The sequence below is a fragment of the Podarcis muralis genome, chromosome 1, assembly GCF_964188315.1.
Source record: "Podarcis muralis chromosome 1, rPodMur119.hap1.1, whole genome shotgun sequence".
NCBI lineage: Eukaryota > Metazoa > Chordata > Lepidosauria > Squamata > Lacertidae > Podarcis > Podarcis muralis.
Genome location: NC_135655.1, coordinates 111,062,770 through 111,080,189, shown reverse-complemented (window position 1 = coordinate 111,080,189; position 17,420 = coordinate 111,062,770). Strand labels below are relative to the sequence as shown.

Sequence of the window (17,420 nt, the reverse complement as noted above, 5' to 3'; positions counted from 1 at the left end):
TGAGAATGCACTAAAGGTACACCTACCTCAATGATACATTGGTATATTCAGGTTGCCAGCCAAATTACATTAGCTGGGGTGTTTGGCTGGCAACTCTTCTGTTAAATCTGTTGACGGACACATGCTTGGTTTGACTTGAGAGTGATCACATTTGTTGTGTCTGTGTTTGAAATTGTTGACGCTGGAAGGAATTGTTTTCTGAAGAAGTTCAGCTTCTTCATATGACAAATGAGATGCAGGAAGGCTACCCACTGTGGACCTGTCACCATGTGCAAGAGATCCCTGAAAAAGTTCTATAGTACTGGATCCAGCTTTGGAGAGAGGAACGCTGTTTTCTCACTAGTGCTTATTGAAACTTTTCTATAGCAACAATGCAGTAGGAATTCAGCACATGTCCCTTGTGTGGAAGAGTTGCTTCCTATGCTTGCTAAAGATGGTTACCTTGTGATTTCTCTGTAAATATAGTGACTGAACAAAGTTTGAGGCAAGTCCTAAAATAAATTACACTAAATAGAAAATGACACTGGTTTGGGAAATGTTGGTGCTCTCTTCTATGGTTTATTGCAGGAAACACCTTGTTAAATTCATTCATGTTTCATCAAGCAGGGACACACAAACAAAATGCCATACAGAGATTTTACATACACAGAGATTCCTATGAAATAATAATGGAAGATGGTATGAATTATGCCAAGTAGGGTGCTGTTCTCTTTAAAGAGCAATAAGGCAAGAATGATTCATTGATGAAATTAGCAAGCAGCCCACAAGCATTTCTATCCATGTTGGTTAAACTGTGTCAAAATCTTATTACCTTCATTCTTCACTAGCCTGAGCTTTCATTGCTATGATTGGTTTGTGTATACAGAATTTTCTCTGTGTCTTTAACAACTGTGATCCTAAATACAATTCCTTGGAAGCAAGTGCCCATATTGTCAATGGAATGTACTTCCAAGCAGGTGAAATGGGTTCCTATCTCAAATATCTATAGGTAAATTTGTTACCAGTGGCAAGGGAAGATTTGCTGCAATATTTCAGATGCCTGCAACAAAGTCAATGTTACACCTTGTGGAGGATTGCAGCTCAAGTTGATGCACTTCTGTAAAGTTCTGTTTGGTGACAAGTGGCACTTTGAAATGTCATGTTGATCACATTCCAAAATATATATATATCAAATGCATTTTGTCATGTACCACTAATACATCTGAAAGTTCAATTATCTGCTTATTATTCGGCATGATTGGGAGCAAATCTTAAGATATTTTCTTACGTACCACATTCTAATGTAGAAAAGTCCTAAATGTCACCAATCCCTGAGTACTGACATAATTTGTTTTGCCTTGAAGTTATTTTGGCATGTGGCAAAATTGGCCCTTGCTGCAAATCTAATTCAGTTTCTGTATTTGGGGAGAGTTTTTGTTTTGTTTTTTATAAAAAAAAGTTAATTTAATGAAAGTGATACAGAAGACTTCCTGAAAGGTAATATAAGGAAAATCTTCTTATAATACAACCTAATGCTCTCAAAAATGAAATTCATTTCTTTTTGGAAGCGAATGCAAAATTATTTCACAGACCCAGTCAACCAGGATGTAAATGTACTTCTTAAATGCAATTTAAAGTGGGAAAATCTTTCAAGGGAGATATGGGGTTTTTCGTAAGTAAAAAATACATAGTCTGCAATCTTGACTTTCTCTTCTTGATACATAATAGAAAGGGGCATTATGCATGAAAAAGGAACCAAATTAAAAGCATAATGGACAGGAGGGAAAAGAAGTAGAGCTGGCACCCAACTGAAGACAGTGCGGTTAACTTTGTTAAAGAATGAAATTAAGTTGCATGATTTTACATATTAGGACAAATGGAAAAAGCTATTCATTTTTGTTTTTGGATGGGAAGGGGAGAACGTGTTGCTATCCAGGTGTTCCTGGACTACAACTCTTGTATTCCTTTAGCATTGACCATGTGGGCTGGAGCTGATGGGAATTGGAGCCTTATAATATCTGGAGGGCTGCAGCTTCCCCATCACTGTCCAAGCAGGCACCACCTTAGAAGATGTGTTCCATGCAAGAAGGCATCATCTAAGTTAGTGCTTACCACCCACAGTTTTTTTGTCAGAATTTTTATTTTAAAAGGGTTTCCTGATTTATTAGTATTTAAAACTTTTAATAGATTAAGCAGTGCCCCCAGGTTAATGTAACTACTGAACTAAAAGTTGTAATCTATGGTGAAATATATACAATTCAGTTGTCCCCAAAGTAGCAAGTCCATTGTGATCTGGCGTCACACCCCAAATCCAGCTGTTGTCAACGGTCTTTGCTAGTTGTAGAGTGTGGTGAAAAGCAACCACTTCTTCAGAGTTCATGGAATAACTTCAGTGCTGTTTATTAAGTCTTTGATTGACAATTGACTTTGTCCTGAAGAGATGTAGATGTATCATTCCACAAAAAAATTGTGTGCATCTCTCTCTCTCTCTCTCTCTCTCTCTCTCTCTCTCTCTCTGTGTGTGTGTGTTTGTGTGTGAAATGAATATATATATATATATATATATATATATATATATGCACACACATGACTGAAGCCAAAATGAACTTCTGCCAAAACCGTTTTGTGACATCAATCAACTTTAGTGCAGGAGACCCATGTTGTTTTGTTGGCAAGGAAGTGCATACATTCCCAGGGAACGTCAGATATAGAAAAACCCATAAGACTGGTTAAATGAGCAATTTATGATTTTAGATGTAATGAAAGGACCCTGGTTATTTCAGCTTTCAGAGGAGTTTATTTTATTGCATTTGTGCAATTTCTCCATTGGCCAAGAGGGGCCACTGCTGAGCAGTTTATCCCCCTCTCTTGTGCTCTCGTCTCTTTCTCCTCTGAACTAACTTTGCTGTGTGGTTGTGGTCTTAAGAATGAGGACAGTAGATGTTAATCCCACTCCTGATCTGGTGAGCAAAGAAGCACAAATCTGAGGATTTATTGCTCTTTCCCAGATTTCTAGTTGGGGGTGGAAGAGGTGATGGTGCCTTAGGTCTTTTCTTCGCTTGCTTCGCTGTTTGTGAGTGAGTTGAAAGAGATGATTGTGAAAGTGCAGCTACATGGTCTTAATTAGAGGAAATGGAGAGCCTCCATTCATATCGGTTCCGTAGTAGGAAAGTGTGACACCCCAGCACCCTCACATTCATGGTCAAGTAAATCAATAAAAATAACTGAGGTTCTGCTCCCTGCTAACATAAACCCTGGCTATGCTATGCCCATGATCACATTATTTTCATTTCTACTATGAGACGGGGGGAAATGTTTTGCCGTGACGAGGATGCAAAAGGAAACTGAAGAACAAAGAAGTTGGGGGACAGGGAAGGAGACCACAAGAGCTGTGAGACTGGAAAATGGCTATGGATCAAGAAAACCACGAGTGAACATTGTAGTGAATGTAAAGGTTGGAGAAGATGCTATAAGCCCAGGATGGAAATTTGTGGTCCTCCATATATTTGTTGGACTCCAACTCCCATCAGCCTTTGCCAGTATAGGTAGTGGTCAGGAATGATGGGAGTTGTAGTTCACCACTAAGTGGAGGGCCACAGGTTCCTTGCCTCTGCGGTAAATGAGTGTAATTGAAACAAATGTTCAGAAGGAGCACGGAAATGAACTCAAGCTTTGATGCTGTGTGTCGCTGTATGGTGTAATTAAAATTATGTAGTGAAAATTGAGGTCCTGTGAATGTTTCCCTGGAAATAAGTACAATGAAGCTCAACAGGACCTATTTCCAAGTAGATAAAGGTAAAGGACCCCAGTTAAGTCCAGTCAAAGGCAACTATGCTGTGTATGTATCTCGCTTCAGGCAGAGGGAGCCAGTGTTTGTCCACAGACAGCTTTCCGTGTCATGTGGCCAGCATGACTAAGCTGCTTCTTACGCAACAGGACACTGTGACAGAAGCCAGAGCACACGGAAATGCCATTTACCTTCCCGTCGCAGTTATCTACTTGCACTGGTGTGCTTTTGAACTGCTAGGTTGGCAGAAGCTGGGACAGAGCAATGGGAGCTCACCCCGTCATGGGGATTCAAACCGCCGACCTTCTGATTGGCAAGCCCAAAAGGCTCAGTAGCTTAGACCACAGCGCCACCCGCTTCCCCTTTCCAAGTAGATATGCATACGATTGCACTGTAAGTATGTAGAGAATTCACAATAAAGTTGCAAAGGATGTGTATTACAAAGAAATGATGGTTCTAGATTCAGGTAGGTAGCTGTGTTGGTCTGACGCAGTAGAAATATATATATATAAAAATAAAAATAAATTGTCCAGTAGCACCTTAGAGACCAACTAAGTTTGTTCTTGGTATGAGCTTTTGTGTGCATGCACACTTCTTCAGACACACGAAAGCTCATACCAAGAACAAACTTAGTTGGTCTCTAAGGAGCTACTGGATAATTTTTTTATTTTTATGTATTTCTAAAGAAATGATGGTGGCATTTAGTTGGAATTGTATCAAAAAGATTCCTTTCCATGACAGGACTTTATTTAATTTAACTACAAAGTAGCAAAATAATTAACATGAAATAAATTTTGAGCACTGAAGAATTGTTCGCATTTGCCCAACAACAGCTGGACAAAACATACCAACTGTTTCAAAACTCTCACATGCAACATGAAGACAAGAAGCAATGATACAGCAGGTCAGACTATTCAGCCCAGTGCTGTTATTCAGGCTAACAGTGTCTCTCCAGCATCTCACAGTTCTGTCATCCTGCTTTTTTCTTCTTCTGGGGGTACTCAAGGGTATGCAGTACCAACAACTGCCCCCCCCCCCCCAAAAAAACCTTAAAAGTGTGGCACTTACTGTAACGACTTTATGGTGAATACCAGCACCTTTTCCTCTATTTTTTTTTTTTTAAATAATAATAATCACTTGTATCATTTGACACCTGATCATTTTAATTGAAGATGCTAGAGATTGTACCTGGGACCTTCTGCATGCAAACGTGTGCTCTGCCACTGCATAATAATCTCTTGCCAAAAATAGTGTGTTATAAGTACAGGAAAAGTCCAGCCTATAGGAGCAGTTAATCAATGGAAGAAAATATCTGGAAAGGAAGTGGAATTTCTTTTAGAGGGAGCTTTCAAAGAAATGAAAGTAGGGCTGTACTTAGACACACACACCCCGCTCTCCATTGCAGTGCCAGTATTCCATTTTAACTTCTGCAATGCAATTCAACTCTTTGTTTATTATTTACATTTTATACTGCTTACCATAAAGAAATTATTGAAGTAATTCACATCATAAAGATGGTACTTTTAAAACCATTTTTTAAAAAACCATTTCAAAAAGCAGAAAGATCAAGAACTAAAGGACTATAGAGTCCAGGGTTAACGATCAAGATTCACAGGCAAAGGGGCATGTTTTTTTTTAACAACAACAACAACAACAACAACAACAATTTGTTTATTTGTTTTATTCTGCCAATCTGGCTGGGTTTCCCTAGCCACTCTGGGTGAATCCCAATAGAATATTAAAAACACGATAAAACATCAAACATAAACAGGGCTGCCTTCAGATGTTTTCTAAAAGTCAGGTAGTTGTTTATTTCCTTGACATCTGATGGGAGGGCATTCCATAGGGCAGGTGCCACTATTGAGAAGGCCCTCTGCCTGCTTCCCTGTAACCCTGTATAGGAAGAACACTTCTATGTTGACGTTTCCTGAATAACAGGAAGGGGACAGCATTCCACAGGGTAGGGACTATCACAGAGACAGCCTGCTTCTAAGTTGCCATCAAAGAACAATTTGCAGGTTCCGGCAAAACCCACGAAGCCTCCCTTGAATATCTTCATGATCGAACAGTTTATACAGGGGAAGGATGTTTTCCAGGTAACCTAAACTGCTGAGGGCTTTGTTCTACTGAGTACCCAGGCAGCTGCATGTGGAACCAGCTGTAGCTTCTGGATCAGATTCAAGGGGAGCCCTACACATTACCATAATCCAGTCATGAGGTCATCTAATCATGAGGTTATCAGTGCATGAATCACAGTGGCTGATCTATTCCTGCTTGCTATTCTGGAGCAGGTCTTAGCTGGTGTACCAGCCACAGGCGGTAATAGACCCTTGTCCCCACAGGAGCTTCTTGAGCCTCTCACGACAATGACTCATCCAGGGTCTAAATGACAGAAACTGATCCCGCAAAGAATAAGGCAATACATTGGACACCACAGGCAGTATCCAACTAACTCGTTCTATCAGTGTAAGGATTTGCACATTGGAACTACCTACTATCTCCTCCACCCTGCATATTCCCTAAATCTGTTCTGGGGATTTGTGCGACCCTCTGGAATAGATCAGGGGAGGGTGCAGGGCAGGGAGGGGAGAGGGAAAGGTCAGTTGCACAAGCAGGAGTACTTGCACCGACAGAATGAGTTAGTTGGAAACCGCCTCACGTCTGATACTATACTAACCTGAGCAATTTTATCCTTGAATTTTATATAAAAGTGGTCTCAGCAGACCTCTGACAGTTCCAACATGCAATTCACTGAGCTAAACATTATTTAGGGCAAAATCTCACTGTTTAGTGTGTTCCTTTATATTCAACGAGACTAGAAAAGGTGATGGTGATATTTGAAATTTCTTTTGGAGGAGGAGGAATTCTTGCCTGGCTCTTTGGTTACATATCTTTAGGGATCAGGCAAAAACGTTTCTTAATCAGGCCTTTGGCTGATCAAGATTCTATAGCTTTTTAAATGTGTCTGTAGGAAGGTGGTTATTGGCTTGCTTTTATTTTATTATGTATTTTGGGTTCTCATTTTGCATTTTTATGTTGTGAACTGCCTGTGATCTTCAGATGAAGGGGGGTTTACAAATTGAAATGGTGGTGGTGATATTGTATCTGCCCTTGGTCTACTAGGCATTCTAAAATAGAACACACTACAAAAAGCCCAGGCATTGCATAAGCCTATTGCTTAAGATGGGGTTGCCAGCTGGTGACCCACAGGCCAAATTCAGGCCCCAAAGTGTTGTGATCTGATGTCCCTGCAAATGCTGATCTAGGGGTAGTAAACGTTTTGCTCATGCTTTCACGTATATGAAAAAGAAACAATGGGCTGCCATGCCTATTTTGGTTGAAGACTACTGTCTCTCAGTTTTGCGCTCACTCTTGAAGATTAAAGGTTCAAAGCAGATTTGTTTCTCAAGGACATCACCTGCCATTTTTTATCTTGCAGTGCCTGCGTAAATGAGCCCCCATGCTTGTAAAGTCCTTGCTACAAAATGATGTTGGCTTGATTATTGAACCAAGTTTGTTGCTGTGTTTAAAGTTTAAAGTTCATAGTGTATTTATGAAGTGTGCTGTGCTTCTGTCAGTATGCAGCTGGTTCCAGAAATCTTGTTGTTGTTGTTGTTGTGTAGTCGTTTAGTCGTGTCCGACTCTTCGTGACCCCATGGACCAGAGCACGCCAGGCACTCCTGTCTTCCACTGCCTCCTGCAGTTTGGTCAAACTCATGCTGGTAGCTTCAAGAATACTGTCCAACCATCTCATCCTCTGTCCTCCCCTTCTCCTTGTGCTCTCCATCTTTCCCAACATCTTTTCCAGGGAGTCTTCTCTTCTCATGAGGTGGCCAAAGTATTGGAGCCTCAGCTTCAGGATCTGTCCTTCCAGTGAGCACTCAGGGCTGATTTCTTTAAGAATGGATAGGTTTGATCTTCTTGCAGTCCATGGGACTCTCAAGAGTCTCCTCCAGCACCATAAGTCATTAAATTCACCTCTCTCCTGTTATGGTATAAGTTCTGGCGACCAATAGGGCTCTCAAGAGTCTCCTCCAGCACCATAAGTCATTAAATTCACCTCTCTTCTGTTATGGTCTAAGTCACATACAATCCATGCCCTAGAGGCTGAACCCTCCAGCAATGATTCTGTGCCTTTTCTCATGACTGCCCAGACAGACGACCCCCCTACAAGCTTCTTGTGGGCCCACAGTTTACAATTTTTCATTTGATGGATATACAAAAGAGATGGCACCAGTGCTTCAATATTGTCATTGCTGAATATTTTCAGATAAATTTGCAGAAAGGAATCCTCACCAGTGCTCTCACCACTGAGGGCAGAGTGAGGTTGATGAGGCAGTGCCCCACCCCCATTTGTCCTGATGCGACAGTCTCCATTGGTCTCCACAAGCTTCCGAAATGCAGTTCATTCAGACGGGGTCCTATCCAAATCCTATCAAACCTTTGCATTAGCAACTGACATTAAAAGAAGTCATGTAAATGCAAAATATAGATTTCCAGGCGTCCTGAATAAATGACAGTTGCCACAGACCAATTTGCTGCTGATAGAAGAGCACCTCAGGCAACCGCTAAGGTTGGATTGAAGAAACTGTTGTACATATTGCTTTTCAGTATCTGTTGGAGGTGGAAATGAAAACCTTATGGTGTGTCGGCATATGTTGTTGGCAGCGCAGTAGGTAGCATAGAAAGGGGAAGAAATGTAGAAAGCTTCTGCGGCGACTGGTTATTTCTTAGCTGTTAACGTTTTTTGTGCTCTTGATAGGTTCAGCTGGTAAAAAATTCAGTCCTACAAAAAAGGGAGATACTATTTCAGAGGTATGTGTTATAGAATAAATATGCTTTTTAGTATACTGGTTCTGTGAAAAGCTTGGTTTAAAAGGACAGGAAGCCTCAGAAAGCCAAACTCCCAGGGAAACAGCAAGTATCCCCTTCCCCAGAACAAGTAAAACAAAGCTTGTGATAATCCTGAGGGCCACAATCCTGTGCCTTCTAATAATAATAATAATAATAATAATAATAATAATAATAATAATAATAATAAATTATTTTATTTATACCCCACCCTCCCCAGCCAAGACCGGGCTCAGCTAACAAACAATAAAAAACAAGTTGATTGAAATGCAACTTAAAAAACAAGATTAAAATACAACATTAAAACATTAAAATGCAGCCTCATCACAGGAGGAGAAAGAAAAAAGAAAGAAGGGGAGGGAATCAAATTGACTCCAAGCCAAAGGCCAGGCAGAACAACTCTGTCTTACAGGCCCTGCGGAAAGAAATCAGATCCTGCAGGGCCCTGGTCTGATGAGACAGAGCGTTCCACCAAGCTGGAGCCAGTGTTAAAAAGGCCCTGGCTCTGGTTGAGGCTAATCTAACTTCCTTAAGTAAGTAAGACAACTAATCTCAGTGGGCCCTGCTTCTGAGTCAACCTGCCTAGGACTGGACTGTGCAAGCAGTTGATCTTCCTAAATTTCAAGAGCAGATTTTTAAAGATTGTTTCAGGCTTTGCCCATCAAAATTATTCACTGAGGGAAAACCTTTTCACAAAAGTCTAGCTTTGTCCTAATAAACTTGTTCAATAGTGCTATAGTATTGTTTTTATTATTAATATTGAAAAATGGTGCTTCCTTGTATTTTCATAAGATGCACAATTTAAGAAAAAAAGAAATCAACAGATAAGCAACAGGGGGAACCAACAGCAGATCCTTAAAAGCAAAAGGGGCAGGGGGACAGGGAGAGTTTGCCAATCACTTACAGGCATTAAGGTAGGATCCCAAAACAACACATTGGTTGAGATACTCCAGTCTAGCTAGGAAGAGGCTTCCATTTGTGTATTCCTAGCTAGATGGGGGTCCACTTGCAGAAATGAGTTGTGTTCATGCAGTCCTTGTCTTTCGTCCAATGGTCAGTGCTTCCAATTATTTGCTCAGGTGGGGGAGCAGAGAAGGATGGACTTCCTTTATTGTCAATCAAGACACAGACTGGTGGAATGCTAAGCCTTTTGGAAAGGGGTTATTGCATGGAATTTCAGTATTGTGGACTTGGAGAGGGAGCTGAAGGGCTGAATTGGTGGCTAGAGTGAGATTTAAATCTTAGCTACTATATGACAGTTATTTGATACATGCATATAGACATTCCAATAAGCATCTTTGACTTTGCTTCCATGACAGTTTCATGGTATAGCTAGGACTTACCCACCCAAAAATTTTATTAGCCCACTTTTCAAACCAGTAAATAAATCCAGCTCTAGCATATGCCATACTAATTTCCAAACTTGTTTCCATTTTTTTTTCTTGCTTAAAAATAAATCCTTAAGAAAGATATGGTTCTTCTGTTACCACTTGTCCATCTGTCCATATTCCATGTTACATTTGATATTTAACTAAAAAGGAAGAAACCCCAAAGGCACTTATTTTCTTCTTCTTTTCATCCCCTTGGTTTTAATTGGTAGCAAATCCCAATGTCATTGGAGTGATTCTGAAAATGCTGAGGGTCAAGGTCAGAAAGTTGAGTGACTTCTGTAGAAAGTGGTCTAATTAAGGAAAAATAATAACCAGAAAATAAAAATCAACAGAATACTTTCCAGAGTTTAGTAACACATAGAAAAGTGTACTCAAGTGCACCATGACTACAAAATCTACCATAGCCACATTGGCTGGAATAACATGGGTGCATTTACTTCGGGAAATGGAAAAATAGAAGCCAAACTGAGAAGTGAGATTGTACAATGGATGGAATCCAGATGAGAAGGACCAGCTTCTGGCATCCTTGGACAGCTGTCAGGGCCCATTGCCCTAGACCTTCCTACATCTTTATTTTCCTAGGCCTGGCACTCTTAGCAGTGGCAAGATCTAGCTGTGCTTTGAATGTCCCACAAAGCCACTGACCTTGCATTGCTTTGGGAATAATAACATGGCTAGGTGCCCAGGACTGCCTGATTTGTTATCAACCACAGTTAGGTAAGCCTGCCAGGTCTGCTGGCAAAGGAGAGAGCCCACCAGAGGACACAGTGCCCAGAGCTCCCTGAGAGATAGACTAAAAGGAAGCATTGGGTTGATAGGTGCCAAGATGATTGAGGGGACCCAATGCAACATCCTGATGTTGCGCATGCGACATTGCATGAAGTCAGAGGGCAGAGCTGAATGCCTTCTGAACATTGAGGTGGTCTGGCCCCCTAAAAAAAACATTGGGGCCTCCAAAAGTGCCTCAGCCCCTAGAGGCTGATGCCTATGATTGGGCTTAAGGGATAAGGTATATTTTTGGTAGATAGAAACTCTAGCTTGCTGCTGAACTAGAACAAAACACATCTTACTAGATTCAAGGAATTCCAGGATTGGGGTTTTTTTTTTGTTTTTTTTTTGTCATTTCCAGCCTTTCTAAACTTTCACATACTCATTCCTTAGCAACTGATTTCATTGCTGCAGAGGTTGGATCTAATTAATCCAGCCTTGAAATTTATAATCTTAAATCATGCAGGATTCCTCGCCAGGTTTTTAATCTTGGGAAGGGTTGACAACCTATATATGAAGGGATACCTGTCTGGGTAGATAAATCAAGTAGTCAGAAGCTACAGGTGAGTTGATTTGCAGAGTATTCATAGCAGCGTCCTTCAAAATTGCTAGCAGTGTTTGAAGGGATTTACTGTCACTACCCACGTGACGCGTTTAACACTTCAGCAGGTGAACTGACCTTTAAATATGATCCTTCTCAAAGAAGTAGTGACAGAATAAAGTCTGATAACTGAAGCTCTGACTACATTTAGGCCAGCTCTGCAGACTTCAATAAGAGTACTGTGGTTTTAAAACAACTAGGGATCTGGGTATTTTTTTAAAGGATATTTTTTTCCCTTTATAAACACATCCTACTCAGCAGAATGTCCATACTAAAAAAAAAAAATTCCTTTTACTTTCCCATGTCTCATTTGTCCACACAGACAGTATGATAGTGATACACAAGATTTTATTTATTGTGTATGGACAACAATCACTTGGCCTGTATAATAAATTTAAATGTCTGTCAGTAAGGGCAAATGAGGCCAAGGACAGTGAAGGCAAAGAAGAAGAACTAGCAACTAGAGGAATAAAAGGATTGCACACAATGTGTCCCCCCACCCCCACCATGAGAGGTTTATTTCCTTTACCCCCAGCAATTTGTTCAGCCACACCGAGTCTACCAATTTACAAAGTGGATTATATTCAGTACAATTAGAGTACCAAGTAACTATTTTTCACGGTATTACTAATGGGCCACACTGTCTGTTGGAGATGGAACAGCAGGGATCATTCCGTTTGTAACTGAAGGGTTAATTCTGTCAGTGTTAAAGTCAAATAGGCAGAGTAGCATGATCTTCACTTACGTATGTAACACAGACACTGATTAGCTGTGCAGTTCTGAAGGAGTTTTTCCACCCTGCTATGTAAAAGGCTTGATTAAGAAAGACAACATCTCTATTCCTTTCTCCTCGAAGCATACATTGTTTGTTCAATTTATGCTCAGTAATGTGCTATCGGGATCCCCCTCCCCCTGCTCTGGATTCCATCTGTTTTATTTAAGTGACTTTGCTAACACTGTCATGTACCACTTACAGCAGCTTTAATGAAAAAATGTTGTCGGTGGTGGAAGGGTTATGCTCCCAATATTCTCTCCTCCCACCCCCCAGCTTGGAAAACCAGTTTAAATGAAAAATAGGTAATGTTGCAATATGGAAAGATATTGCATCGCTGAAAACATGTTGCTAAGCCATGCATGTTTTATATATGTCTCACATTTCAGTTGGGCACCTTTGTTCTTTCTTTAAAGCAGGCATTCTCTTGGTTCCTTAAATCAAAAACGGCAATTGCCATGTATGCATCAAATTTGTTACAGCTAATGATTGGCTGATCAGGAGGGTGCGCCAGGCTGCTTTCCAGGAATCACTTGCTTCATAATGGAAAGTGTAACCTCTCTCTCTCTCAACATCTGAGTGACACAGGAGAAACTGCAATATAAAGTGTCACCCTACAGTTTCATTTTCTCCAGTATTGGTTAGATTTGCACCCTGCCTTTCTGAGACTTATGACCCACTCAAGGTGACTTACGTAGAATTAAAATCACAACCATAGCAAAACATCTATTATATATAAAGACAGAGGCGACAGATAGAAACAGTCCTTAGCAGAGACACTTATCTAAGGTGGCACAGTGAAGGAAAATGGCAATATCAGCCCTCGCTGGCAAATGTTTTCCAAGAACTAGAGTAAAGATGTTTCCCAGACCCTTCTACCCAGTTTAGGTAAACTGTGACCCTTGCATATGATAGGTTTGCCATATTTCAAAAAGAGAATATCCAGATATGGGCTGCCATACATTCAGATTTTCCTGGACATTTCAGCGATTTCCGCCCGAATGCTGTTTAAGAGGGCCAAATACCAGCTCTATCTGGGAAATTGTGGGCGTATGGCAACTCTACCATATGATGATGGATCTCCCATCATTCTTGAGCATTGACCAGGTTGGCTGAGGCTGATGTAGGATTTTGGAGTCCAAAACCAATGGGAGAGCCACAGATTGGCCGCCCCATGCTTTAAATGGACATGCTAATGGTCGACTGCATGGGTTCTACTACTGAACTGTGAGCCCTTCTCTTAGCATCACATTTCCTTATTCTTGGATTCAGTTCACAGTGTCAAGTGTGAGTGTGAGTCAGGCTATGCACAGGTACAGTGGTGGTGATGCACAATGATGGCAGGTGGGGGGTGCTGCATCCGTTGTGTTCTGTGGAAGCACAAGAGCAAGGTCTAGAATAGATTGTTCTCTGGCACAAATCTTGGAGAGGCTAGATTGTTTCGGGATATATAAGGCTAGGTCAGGCAAGACAGAACATCTGACAGCTTCCAGGAAGTTGCTTCAACAAAGGGCTGAAGTCAGCTGAGTGCTAAAGCCTGCATTTGGCAAGCAAAAGACTCCATAGCATCTTCCGTTAAAAATATTAGGTAGGCAAAGATGGGGAAGACCTCACTGAGAGCTGGTGCCAATTGGAGTAGACCAGTGTTCTTCAACCATGGGTTCAGAGATGATGATCAACTGCAAACCTCATCATTCCTTGCTTCTATCTAAACTGGTTGGGATGATGGTAATTGTAGTCCAACAACACCTAGGGAACCAAAAGTTGAAGAACACTGGAGTAGACAGTAGGGCTACATGGACAAGCCCTTGCATTAAAACTGATGAGATTTAGCCATTGATTCTATAATACGAAGGGGCTATATCTAGCTTCTGCTGGCTTCTACTCACTGCAGATAGCAACAACTTCATTTCTCATCTATTTCCAATGACTTTAGAATGCCTTGCCTCACTTTCATGAGTGCTTGAAACATGTTTTATCAAATACTTCCATTCTCAGAATAACATTCCCCTTTGGTTACCCTATTGCACAACCCTGACTTAATGAGAGCCCCCCCCCTCTTTAAGTAAGTAAGTAAATAAATAAATAAGTTCCTGTCCAGTTTGTCACTAGATTCTTGTGATATTGTTGGTTATTGATATTTCTAAAAATGGTTGTGCAAGTTTGTTATTTTCAAAGATTGTAATGCTCCCAAGTTCAGTGGTCTAGCTGTGTTGTTGTTTTTTTTATTAAATTCCATGAGGTTGAGGTCTATGAATGCCTTCTGAAAATGCCATCTGTCGCTCAGGCTGTCTGTTGTCAACTCAGGCTGCATGTTGCATTTTGTCTGTCTTCCTCGACCACCATCCAAATGGCATTGGATGTAAAAATATATTTGCACAACAATGAAAATATGAGCATTACAAATATTAGCCATTAAACAGTGCAAAATATTAATGGATGCTTTTAAAGCCAATATTCATAAGTGACTTATAGACCATAATACCAAGCACACATGCCGGGAATGTGTTCTGATTTCAAGAACGGATTCCTAATGTATAAGTAAGATTTCACATTTGGACACTGCTCAATTTATTTTAAGTGCTCTTACTAATAACAAATGGTGGTAGTGTAGTACATGATTAATGTAAGCAGAATCTTGGGCGGGGGGAGGGGGATACTTCTGAAAGATTTTGCAGCGGAGTCCCAGAATGCAGATGAGAAGGACCATGTCCATATTCAAAATGTGCACCCCTCCTCCAAAATAAACCCACCTCTTTTCTAAAGTACTCTCTCTGATATACACTTGTGCATATGCACACTCCCGCCATCTCTTTAAACCTTTAAATGCCTCTTTGCAGAGATTTCATTCTTCCTGATCTGCAAGAAGATACATCTTTATTTACTGTATTTCTTATTTTGCTAAACAATGTCCAAATCTCTGTCACACAGTCAGATGTACAGTATCATCCTCACTTCTGACATTGCCTGTTAACTTGTAGCAAATCTATTGACTTAGTTATGCATCAGTCCCTGCTCAAAATTGCACCCCAAGGTACTGTAATAATGAGGCTGAACATGGCTTGTGCAACTAAGTTTCGGTGTGCCCCTCTCTGCCCCACACCAGGTGCAGATCTGCTGAAAGAATCCCCCGTCCCATTGCTACATCAAGAGTGTCATTTTTAAATACTGAGGAGCGGGAGAGAGTGAAAAGTTGTGGATGTCTGCAGCATCCCCACCTGATCTTTTATTTAAAAATAAAGCACTGTGAAGATTTGATACATGATCTCATCTAAGGGGAATCGCAGGGGGTACCGGGCAAATTTAGGGCAGTGTGACTGGTTCCAATGCTCTGGGTGCTGAGCCTAGGGGGTGTTGCAGGGCGTCACAGCTATGATGTAGTGAATTGAGCAGAATGGAAGGTGAGAGGTGGGGTGGAGGGGCAGAAATCTGGGCTCACGCCATTGAAGTTTTAAAGACCAAAGTCCACCCCTGTACACTCATACACGCTGGTGGGATAAAAGCTGGAAAGGAGAGAGAGAGGAATTCTCCAAGTGAAATAACCCTTTTCCTGGCATCGAACAGACCAGGCTTCCCATGCATACGGGAAGTGTGGTGATGGGAGAAATACAGCTGAAGGTGGTTAATGCAGGTAACAGAGTGGGGAGAAAAGCAGTGCTGGATTTAGGGCAGTGAGGGCAGTTGAGGGGGTGCAAGATGAGGGGGAGAAGAAGAAGGAGGAGGAGGAGGAGGAGAAGGAGGAGAAGAAGAAGAAGGAGAAGAAGAAGAAGAAAAAGAAGAAGAAGAAGAAGAAGAAGAAGAAGAAGAAGAAGAAGGTATAGTATAGTATAGTATAGTATAGTATAGTATAGTATAGTATAGTATAGTATAGTATAGTATAGTATAGTATAGTAGTGTTTTTTTCTGGGGGTACTCAAGTACCAATACTGGGGTATGCAGTACCAGCACCTTTTTCTAGAAGAAAAGCACTGACAGCAACTACCACCACCTATATTTATATAGGTGAATATCTAGGTAAAGTACCAAAAGGAATTATTATGAAAATAAGATGATGACAACGACAACAACAACAACAACAACAACAATAATGTTGGGCAGCTCCCAACAAAAAAATAGTGAAAACGCAATACAAAAAATAGCAAAAGCACACATTTTGGGATTGTGTGCAAGATTTTGTCTTTGCTCCAGATGCTATCTTACCAAAGTCCACCACTGGAAAAATAATGGGGGGGGGGCGAATGAAAAAGTCCTTGGCATCTGGAATAAGGGCTGGGCATGGGCTGGGGCATTTGTGTGTGCCACCTTGAACACAGGATAAAGAAATAAACAGATTAGATCTTGGTTCCAGGGTCTATTCCCCCCTTCTCCCTTCAGTCTCCTCACCCCCACCCCTCACCCTGGGTCATTGTCATGCCATTGGCTGGATGTGAAGGCATTCGGTCGAGACGGCAAGGCAGCTAAATTGCTTTATCCCTGTAAAAATCGATGACTAAACCTATGGTGTTGTGTACACTGTTTCATATGCACCAGTGCAGCGATAAATTATTCATGTTGTGCTCTGTCAGCAGTTTTCCTGTAGACAGCAAGGCTGCTAGCAGCACCTAATCTTCGAGCACATGAGTGCATCTTTCAGTGATTATGGCCCGTGAGCATATTTTATGAGAGGTGGGCCAGATGTTGTGTTGCTTTCAAAACACAAATGTGACTGCTTTGCTTTTTCCAGCCTGTGTCCTTCACTGCTTACATCTCCTGGAATTTTCTCTCTCTCTTAAAGTTGCTTTACGTGAGCAGGTGTGACATGCTGAGGATAGTCGAAAAATGGAATCGTTCAGGACTCTCACCTCCAAGACAAGAAAGTGTGGCTGGGATAACTCAGTAAAATATTGAATCTATGCAAAATAGAATTATCCTACTCAGTTTGGTTCTAAAGGCTAATAGCACACACAGTTCTAAAGTCATTCAGTCAATAACGGAACTTTGTTTTTAAGGAAAATAAGAGTTAAAGTTGAAGCATCTGTTCACCAAGCTATTTTTAGAGCTCTCCTAAAAAGCTTTGGAGTGAGTTTTGTCCTCTGTGTGTCTTTTTAAGAATTGTTTGTGATTTGATATCTTGAACTTGCCTTACTGTCAGGGCAGATGCATTGAACTGTTACACAAGAGGGTGTGTGTGTGTGTGTGTGTGTGTGTGTGTGTGTGTGTGTGTGGAGTGGGGTGAGAGAGGCAAGGCCCAGTAGTAACACAAATTAAGAGTAGTACAGAGGAATTGTGAAT

The 17,420-nt window shown here is 41.1% G+C and overlaps 1 protein-coding gene across 1 annotated transcript in view; it reads left to right on the top strand.

Moving 5' to 3' along the window:
• The window catches only part of ZNF804A (zinc finger protein 804A), a 190,484-nt gene that overhangs the window by 1,536 nt on the left and 171,528 nt on the right, over positions 1–17,420 (top strand). The gene's annotated exons all lie outside the window — the stretch shown is intronic.